The sequence below is a fragment of the Colossoma macropomum genome, unplaced genomic scaffold (assembly GCF_904425465.1).
Source record: "Colossoma macropomum unplaced genomic scaffold, Colossoma_macropomum, whole genome shotgun sequence".
NCBI classification, from domain to species: domain Eukaryota; kingdom Metazoa; phylum Chordata; class Actinopteri; order Characiformes; family Serrasalmidae; genus Colossoma; species Colossoma macropomum.
Genome location: NW_023494804.1, coordinates 26,619,507 through 26,629,670, shown reverse-complemented (window position 1 = coordinate 26,629,670; position 10,164 = coordinate 26,619,507). Strand labels below are relative to the sequence as shown.

The 10,164-nt window shown below is 40.8% G+C and overlaps 1 protein-coding gene across 1 annotated transcript in view; it reads left to right on the top strand.

Annotated features, from left to right (window-relative positions):
• Positions 1-1,775: 1,775 nt before the first annotated feature.
• The window catches only part of LOC118824279 (roundabout homolog 1-like), a 288,995-nt gene continuing 280,606 nt past the window's right edge, over positions 1,776-10,164 (top strand). The window contains exon 1 of the mRNA XM_036594306.1: positions 1,776-1,808. The gene's annotated coding sequence lies outside the window, so the exon portion shown is untranslated. The remainder of the gene's footprint in view (positions 1,809-10,164) is intronic.

The following is a 10,164-nucleotide window of genomic DNA, read 5'->3' as shown; positions in this document are numbered from 1 at the left end:
TTTTGTGCTATGTCCAAATCTGCTTTCCAGTTGGAGCATTTTTATTGAATTTTCTCGAAAATGCACGCTGCACACTCCTGTTTGACTGTGTTCGAGCATACTCTAACACACAAAATGCCTTTTCATTTCTGGTGAACGCCATCCTTCAACCTGAAAAAAAAACATTAAAAATTAAACTTGGTTAGTTTTTACACATTTTGTTAAACTTTGAGATCATTTGAAGGAGAATTGGTTATGTTATTAGACTACGAAACAATGTCAGTTTTTTTGGGACACCCTGTATATACCTAATCTAGGACCACATATGAAAGCAGATCAGATCTGATTTGAAAAAATCAGATTTGTGTGTTCACACAGCAGTTATGCCACTTTAGCCTGCACTCTTCTAAAACGTGGCTCTAAAATGGTTCTTTAGTAAAGGGAATATTTCTGTTTAGAGCCATGAGTTCTAAATAGAATTATTTCATGCTTAAATGGTTCTTTGCATTGTGAAATGGTCCTCAGATTGATAGAGAATGTGTTGTATATGGTTCTGTATAGAACTTCTTAAAATATGCTTCGATATAGCACCGCAAGGGTTCTGCTACTGTTACAAGCTTGACATCTTAACAATAGAGAAGAACCCTTTTTGGTGCTATATAAAACCATATATACAACCTAAACCATACAACACAACATTCTCCATCAATCTGAAGAACCATTTAAGCATGTAGATCTTGTATAGCACTGGTCCTGGAGAGCTCCACCCACAGTTCGTGAAACCTACTCCAGCTAAACAACCTCTTCCCAAGTCCCTGATTGGCTGGATCAGATGTATTGGAGCAGTAAGGGGCGGAGCAGCTTATAGATACAGGTTTGAACTAAACTGAGTAGGAAATCAGCTCTCCAGGACCAGGGTTGGAGACCACTGTTCTATTGTTACAAGCTTGCCATCAATCTGAAGAACCATTTCATTGTTCTGCATAGGAATCATGATGTGAATGTTGCCTAACTCGCTGGCTTGAGCCCCCATATCTGCTGCTAGATGAAAAACTGTCTAGCCAAGAGTGGCTCTGTGGTCAGAAACTGACCATAGATGAAGGGCTGGATGATGGCCGACCTGCACAAATGGGTTAACTGTACACCAACAAGGCAGAGCTTCAGAGTAGTTTCTACTAAAGCAGCCACAAAGTGTAGATATGTAAATATTTAAATATATAAATTGTGAAGGTCCCGTTTCTCTTATGCCTTTTGCTTATTGCTCACGTGACTCTTGCATATGACTGATGATGTGATGAATCAGAGTTTGCGAACGATCGATACGATTTGATCGCAATAAAAACGAAATTGGAGCTGAATCAATAAATCTATGGTGGATCTCATGGCACTCTCACCCGAAGCCCACGAGAGCCCTCGGCGCGCGCGGAGAAGCAGGCTTTAGGACCCGGGAGGCGCGCGGTGGAGAGGTGTGTGGTGAGTGAGTGAGTGAGCGCGCGCGCTCCTGTCCCCGTCAGCACTCCGGACTTCTCTCTGTTAAGCACGCGGGCTGGTTAAACTGCGAAGTTAAAAAAAAGAAAAAACGAAAAAAGAAAGAAAAGAAAAGAAAAGAAAAGAAAGCACAGCAGAGCGTGACGGGGGGCAGCACGTCCGCGTGCGCTGCTTGCGTTTTCTCACCTCGTGGAACTGCGCGCGCACGCGTTAACCGGCACCGGCGCGCAGCTCGTGCGCACCGGCCACTTCACAATCCAGAGCGCGAGCAATGGTGTAGGGGCGCTTACTGGAGCGCGAGCTGAGCGGAGGGACACTGCAGCAGAGCGGACCGGACAGAGGTGAGTAGCGCGCGCGGTTTACCTGGACATCCTGTCCGCTCGCGCGAGTCTGTAGGACACTTTCTGTCTGTCAGTTTAGTATAAAGCTGGACAGGCTTGAGAGGAGCCGAGAGTGTGAGTGAGGAGCGCAGAAGGCAGGCTGGAAGACTGGAGCGCACGAGGGATTTGAATTGGAATGGTCAGCACGTGCTGAGTAGACTGATGGAGAGAAATGGATATGGTCATTTTGAGTTACTGGTCAGCTGCTTTTTGCCTACTAGGAGTTGGAAATTTAATCAGTCATTGTAATGCAGAAATGCAATGGATTATAATGGCTTACTAGCATTATGTAGGTAACAGGTCACAGTCTCTCTCTCTCTCTCTCTCTCTCTCTCTCTCTCTTTCTCTCTCTCTCTCTCTCTTTCTTTCTCTCTCTCTCTCTCTCTCTCTGTCTCTCTCTCTCTATCTCTTCTCTTTTGGCACCTTATTTTAAATGCATTCTTCTCACAATTCATGTCCATTGTCTGTGTATTTTGGTACTCCTCCTGTCCAGCCTGACTGTGGACAGAGCTCTCTATAGGTGATGTATGGTGTGTCCAGAGAGCACTTACTTCTCTTAAGGCTTTTTATTGTTTAATAGCCCGCCCCTCATCACTGTGCTAATACAATAGCTGTGTTTGTGATTGGACCCATTTAGTGGCCCACTTTTGGAACGTATTACATGTGGAGGACTCGTGGAGATGTTGGCAGAGCCTCAGCTGATCACTGCAGGCCCACCTTGTTTGATATATTTGATCAGCATTGATCTTCAGTAACAAATCTATTTGATCAGTATTGATCTTCACTTGCTTCCGCTTTATCTGTGCTTGGTGGAAATTAGACTGAAGCACTGCTGATGCGTTGCGCACATGAAGAGAGCTCGTGCACATCGAGGTTCGACCGGAAACCCCTGGGGAGAGAGAAAAGGCAAGGAGCTGTCCACCCACGGTGGTGCTGAAAACGACGCATCTGATAGAGTTTACAGGGTGTAGAAGGAAAGCAGCTCTTCAATTTAGTTACAAATGAGTGTGAGCAACAGACTTTAATGTTCCCTTAGAGCAAAACCTACAGAGTTACACCAACGTCTGCAGCGTTGAGTGAGCTACAGTTTATTCTCTGCAGTGTTTGTGTCCAGCAGGATTGAAAAGCTATATGTTTTCATTTAACACTGTAACAGTTATTGCAACACAGGAAAGAGTTCATTAACACTGTAAGTGCTCTGTATGATAGATGTTAATTCAGTGACAGGTGTGCGGTAATGATTGTAGGAGTTGAATGCTGCAAATGTTCATCCAACACTGTAGGAGTTAATTCACACACACACACACACACACACACACACACATACACACACACACACACACATTATTGACACAAGTCGCTTATCCTTCTGGGTCGTGGGGGTGCTGCAACCTATCCCAGCAGTCATTGGGTGGAAGGCAGGAAACACCCTGGACAGGTCGCCAGTCCATCACAGGGTTTTCATTCGATGCTTTATATATTTAACAGTGTAGATGTTCATTCAGCACTGTAGGTGTTCATTAAGTGTTATTACGGCTGAGCAGTATAATGATATTCATCATTATCGTGATAAATTATGTCACAATATGTCATAAACATTTTAAGAACACTGACCATCTACATGATCATTATTAAAAGCATAATTAGTCCTGTTTACTCAAATTTAGTGTAGTCTTGCAGGTGAAATGCTGAATAAAAATAATTAATTTTATTTAATAATTTATTCTCATTGTTTTTGATAGCATTTTTAAAATGTGGCACTTCACATTGTTTTTTTTCTGTTCGAACTTATTAAGCCTCAAAAACACAAAATATTATGACATATTGTGTGTTGTGAAAACATTCCTGTAGTAACGTGATATTATATTTTTGCCATATCGCCTGCCTCTAAGTGCTATTGGTGTGCATTCAACAGTGTGGGTGTGATTCAGGACCATAGAGGTTCATTCAAGACTGTAGGTGATCATTAACTCTGGAGATGCTCATTCAATCCAGTACATGTTCAACACTGTAAATGTTCATTCAACACTTTGGTGTTCGATCAACACTGTAGAGGCTCATTCAGCACTGTAGGTATTCAAGACCATAGATGTTTTTGAGCATTTATAGGTGTTTCTTGAACATTGTAGATCACTGGTCGCCAACCCTTCTCATCCTGGAGATCTACCTCTCTGAAGAGCTTAGTTCCAATCTGCATCTAAAATGCTGCCTCCCCTTTACCTACCACTAATACATCTGATCCAGCCAGTCAGGGGCTTCTGAAGAAGTTAATTAACTGGAGCAGATGTGTAAGATTGGGGCTGGGACTGGACTCTGCAGGCTTTTCATGACAGCATTGATGACCACTGCTTTGGATGTTCACTAAAGTGTTGTAGGTGTTTACTCAACACTGTAGATGCTCGTCCAACTGTACTGTAGATGTTCTTCCATGTAAGTCTACAATGGTCAAGGCTGACCCATGATTATGTTTGATTTGGCCCACCAGAAAGTTACCCAGAACCCACCAGCTCACATAATGAGAGACATTATTTGTTCATTGTATTTTTGGCCTTTGGCCCACCGCAATCATTGCACTTTGGTCCCCTAAAGACAAAAAAGTTTATTCAACACTGTAGGTGTTCATTTAACAGTAGACATACATTAAACACTGTAGATGTTCATTCACCACTCATTTATTCAGTACTGAAGGTGTTCGTTTAACACTGTAGACGTTTGACCCTGCAAGAGTTCAACCCTGTTCACTCAATACTGTGGGTGTTCGTTTAAAATTGTATGTTTCCAATGCTGTTAATGTTCATTCAGCATTGGAGGGTTCTGTGTGTAGCATTGGCTGTGGTCTCGGATGATCCTGGGGGGGGTGGTGGTGGTTCTGTCTTGCATGACCTAAGGCCTGTATCTAATGAAATTATGAGAGCGTGATATCCAATTCCAGTCAGTCGACTCTCTTACTTCGATTAGGGGAAAAAAAATTAATCCTTCTGTGAGCGCTAATACCGGTGCAACCATTCATTCAGCAGCACAATTCAAAAGGTTAAATCCTAAAGTAATGATCTCCTAATGCTATTATGTGCTAACCCTATCACATAATTACATGTCATCTGGAATATACAAAATCTAGTGCAGTGACTCTTGACTCTTACTTTAATATTTTGTTGTGTTATTCTTCTGCAAATAGTGTTGATACATAACAACATCCTCAGGGCTGTACTGTGTGGTCTGTGGTGCGAGGAAAGTCTGACCAAATATGGCTGCCAACTTTGCTGAGTAAAACAATGTAAACCAAGCCAGTGGTCACTGAGGCCTGTACTTCATTAATATTCCAAAGAAGTCTCTTCTTCCTCTGCTCTTCAGTTCTCTGTGATAAGAGACTGTGATTTTTTTCTTTCCCCCTTTGTTAATTTCATATGTGTGTCCTTACTCCATACAAGTCTTTGCAGTGGCAGATTACACGTCGCCCCTTTTTATCACGCCACAATACCTCTTAGGGGCTGATTTATCTAGTGACAGCTGAAATTGCTTTTTTTTTTTAAAGTAAACATGGCTACTGTGCTCACCCCTAAAGCCTTATGAATTATTTTTCAGCCTGTCATTCACTTAGTTTCCCTGCACTGTCTTTAATAGAGGTGTTAGACACATATGCATAGTGCAGGGTGCTATCAGTAAAATCCAATATCGCAATATTTTCTAAATGTATCACAGTATCATAAGATGATAAGATCAAAATTGGTGAGGATTGAGTTGGCAGATTTTTGATCCAAACATGCAATCAGCCAATTTATTATTTTTAAGTTGGCATGTCTGTGTTGCCATTTTATGATGTAAACAATGTGAGGCAGGTAAGTGCACTTGCACTATATTTAAATGTTACACTGGTACTAACATGTTGCAGCATAATTATGCATGATTCTTTGCACTTAACAGGCAGTTAATCCCAATGTAGCACGTTATTTAAACAGGTGATGTTTTTTGTAAAAAGCCTGAATGAATGAATTTGGTTAATAGGAAGTAGTAGAAATGTAATACAAATTGAGCAGATAAAAACAACCATCTGCCAATTTGGCTGTAAATAAATCATTGAATTTTGTCATAACAAAAATCTTAATTCCTAGTGTCAGAATGATATTTCAGTTTGCATTAATTCTGTTTTACCTGACGTGTAGTCAGTGATACATTCAGAGGCCCCTTTAACTCATTACAGTCTGTCTCCTGAGTAGTTGGGCCACATGCATCTCTACTTAGTCCATAGTAAACTGTATCAGCATGTGTAATTGGAGCTTTCTTTGTGCTACTGTGTTTCCTATCAACTGTATAGAAGAGGCACCCTGCTGCCTTTATTGTTGGATGCACTGCAAGTGTGTGCACATTCACAATGTAATTCAGATCACTAAGAGCTCAGATCACTATTATTGATTTGTTGAATCAGAAAACCAGTAAAAGGTGTGAAATTTATTCCTGTTTATATGTTTACTTTCTCAGAGTGGTAATTGTGAGACTACAGATTTTAGCTTTGTCAGATTGTGTTTTTTACGTAGTGCAACAACAGCACTACGTAATCACATTATTAAAGGAAAAGTGTAGATCAAACAGCAAAAATAGACAATTATTTGGCTTGGGATTAAAGGATTAACCCTAAAAAGTGTTTGTCCTGCTGACCAATCCATTCAGTAACTTCAGCTTTGTTTTTGTTTCATTTCACTTGTTAAAATCTACCCCAGAGTAGCTGTGCTGCATGTCCATATTCATCATAGTAAATTGGATCAGGGACTTTCTGTGTGCTTGTTGAATTGTTTAATCAGAATAACAGTATAAGGTCAAATTTATAATTTGTGAACAAAATAAAAATCTATGAATTTTTGGCTGTGTTAGATCATGCCCTTTACATATCATATAAATGCAAGAGTAGCACTGAGAAATCATGTTACTAAAGGAAAAGAGGCAATGAATTGGCAGAAATAGACACTTTTAAAGTTGGAATTGAATGGTTAATAAAATTTTTCATTTTATTTTCTTTAGTTTTTATGGACTTTAAGCCTTAAATGGCCAGGATCTGTCAGTGAGTCCAAACTGTTTTTTACTTCTGTAACTGAAGAATAACACAACCAGTTTACATTCTAGTCCACGTACTTAATAAAAAGCCCTAGTAGGTAATAAGCCTGGTGTTTCAAAGCAGTCTGAGGCAGCAAGCAAATGACATACGTTGCAGGTAACTATATATCTTCCATCCATCATCTAAACCGCTTATCCTTCTGGGTCGCGGTAGGGTGCTGGAGCCTATCCCAGCTGTCATTGGGCGGAAGGCAGGATATACCCTGGACGGGTCGCCAGTCCATCGCAGGGCAGACAGACATACACATTCACACACTCACTCACACCTAGGGGCAATTTAGCACGTCCAATTGGCCTGACTGCATGTTTCTGGACTGTGGGAGGAAACCGGAGTACCCAGAGGAGACCCACGCAGATACGGGGGGAACATACAAACTCCACAAAGAAATGACCCTGGTCACCCAGCCGGGAATCGAACTCAGGCCCTTCTTGCTGTGAGGCGACAGCGCTACCCACTGCGCCACCGTGCCACCCACTGTATATCTTATTAATTTATATATCGTTATCAGTATTACTTTCTCAAACTAATACTGATATACCATTATCGACAATATATCGCCCAGCACTACATGCAAACACATAACTGCAACAGCAGCTGTAAAGGGTCATGTGTCTTTTCTACCAGTGACATTTATCATTTATCTGAACATGTGGATATACATGAAGCAATCTCCTTTTGATGTGAATAAGGAATTGCATTGAATTTCAATAAAATGTGAGTATGCATTATTGATGGCACTATAACACGATTTGTTTGTTGCTAGAAAAGGCGAGGCAGTGTAATGATTGCGGGGGAAGCCTTCGACAGAGGATGAGAGTGTTGCCTGAGACTGGTCATTTAATTACAGTATTGACTGACACGGTCTACGCTGATGCCCCCTCGCTCATGCATATTTCACTGCAGAGGTAAACGTTTGTTGCCTCTGTTTACCTATCTCAAAGATGGGCAGTGAAGAGCAACATGTAATACCAGTGCTCAGACAAGAGGGAAGCAATAGAAATGATAAGGAATAACAATATGTAATGACCAAGGGTTTTACACAGAACCTCCAGCACTCCCAAAATAATGTTCCTATTAGTTGACCCACCCATAAAAGCATTCTTTCGTAGCATTTGCAACCACTCTACACTCTCAGAAAAAAGGTAGTAAACTGTCACTGGGGCGGTACCCATCTTATCACTGGGGGGGGTACATCTCAGTACCTTTAGTCAGGGAACATTATTGTTCCATAATCCATTGAAATTATATTTTTAATTAAGTATTAAGTTGTATTGATACCAATCACCCCATCTCGTCTCTAGGCTTCTTAGTTTATTGCTCTGTTTGCAATGTTAGATTATAAAAAAAGGTACAGATATGTACTTTTCACCTGGGAAAAACTTATTTAAGGTGCACAATTGGACCTTGGAATTGTAGTAGCTAAACAAAACGAGGCAAGTTGGAAATGACAATAAATTTGCCACCATGCTGACATTGCCAACATGTTAACATTGGCTAGATTACCCCTAAAAATCTACACTTAATCCAGAACAGAGGGAATAAAGACTTATTTCAAAGCTACAACTATAAAATGGTGTCAAATTTCCACATTATACACTATTTGGAGCCTATAAACTCCTAAATCAATGTTTACCAGTAAAGGGACTCCATGATAACAAAGTCATTCTTATTATAGAAAAGTCTGTCCCCCCACTGGCCATCTTGACAACATCCCCATGCTCTTATCTCTTTGAAAGGGGAGAGACGTGTGTACCCAAAACTGAAAGCTACAGATTTAAAATCAGTGGAAAAGTCTGACATACATTATGTAAATAGTTTGTAGCATTTCATATTAATGGGAAAAAAGGTTTTTTAGCTTGTTCTGGCTACTGCACATGCACATATCCCCCTAACAAGGGAAGGCTTTTCCCACATGTGGTTTAACCAGCAAACCATTTGGCTCTTTTTACGTAAAGGCAGCACTTTGTCCGTGAACAGATGCGTTGTTGAACACTATGAACGTTTATGTTCATTTTCAGCCAGTGAACTGTCTCCTCTTCCTTTATAATGTCTCGCATGTTAAAATGAAAACTCTATTTGGAGCCTCTATTTGGCCAGGCTTTGGCTGTAAGAGTGCATTGCCATACTGTCTAAAGTTAAGTGTGGTTGTTAACTGACTGGCACTACAGCACCCACTTTTATACCAACTCTAGTGGGATAGGTTAGGCCAACATAGTGTGTTGAATTAATTATTTCCAAAATCTGACTTTCTGCAGTTATTAGATTATTTTGTACATGGAAATTGCTTTACAGTTTCTGATTATTTTAAAGGGGAGTTTTATAAAGTCTATCCTGCTGTTGTAGCTATGAAAGAACACAATTTTGGATCGTTAAATTAGGCTGAAGTTAGTCTATAAAAAATAAAGTTTGACTCTCGACAAATGTATGCTGTATTATCAATTATGCTGAAATGCTGTCCAATATGCGAGCCTCATTTTCAGCTTGAGCAGGAGAGAGCTGACACTGTCTTCTGACTAGCCAATTAGATAAGGCAGTACAGAGGGACTGACACTGAAGTAAAGGGGGGAAAAGTTTCTGAAAGATCATTAGACCAGGGATAAATCTTACACTTTTGAAAATATTTAATTTCTTAAGATACTCACATTGTACGTGTACCTCCACTCCTCACGTTAGGAGGTCCAGGTCTACTCTGTAGGCACATGATTACAGACTGTAGCCCTTATGTTGTAATGCACACAGTCTACCCTGTTCATTACTGGTTCAGACCATGGAGCCACTGTTGACCAGATATTATTTGGGTGATGGACCATGCTCAGCACAGCTGTGACACTGACATGGTAGTGTGTGTGGTGTGGTCAGGCAGTTATTACACATGTGAGCAACACTGCTAGCTTGTGAGTGGTCCACCACCCAAAATTATCCAACCAAGAGCATTTCTGTGGTCAGAAAGTTAGCCTAACCCTACCCTGTTCCTTCTTTAGTGACTCCTCATGTTTGAAATGATTGGCTGTTCAGAAATCTCACACTTTCATGGGCATGCACACGAGGATTAATCGAGCCTGCGTATCTAAACCTAGATTAACAGAGAAAGTTGTTGACCGCTGTTGTAAAATGAGTTAACTGTGTCTGTTTGTTTGGTTTTGTGAAGCTGAAACTGAGTCAGAAAGCTTGTCTTGTGTTGAAACTGCTTCATTAGACAGACCCCAGATC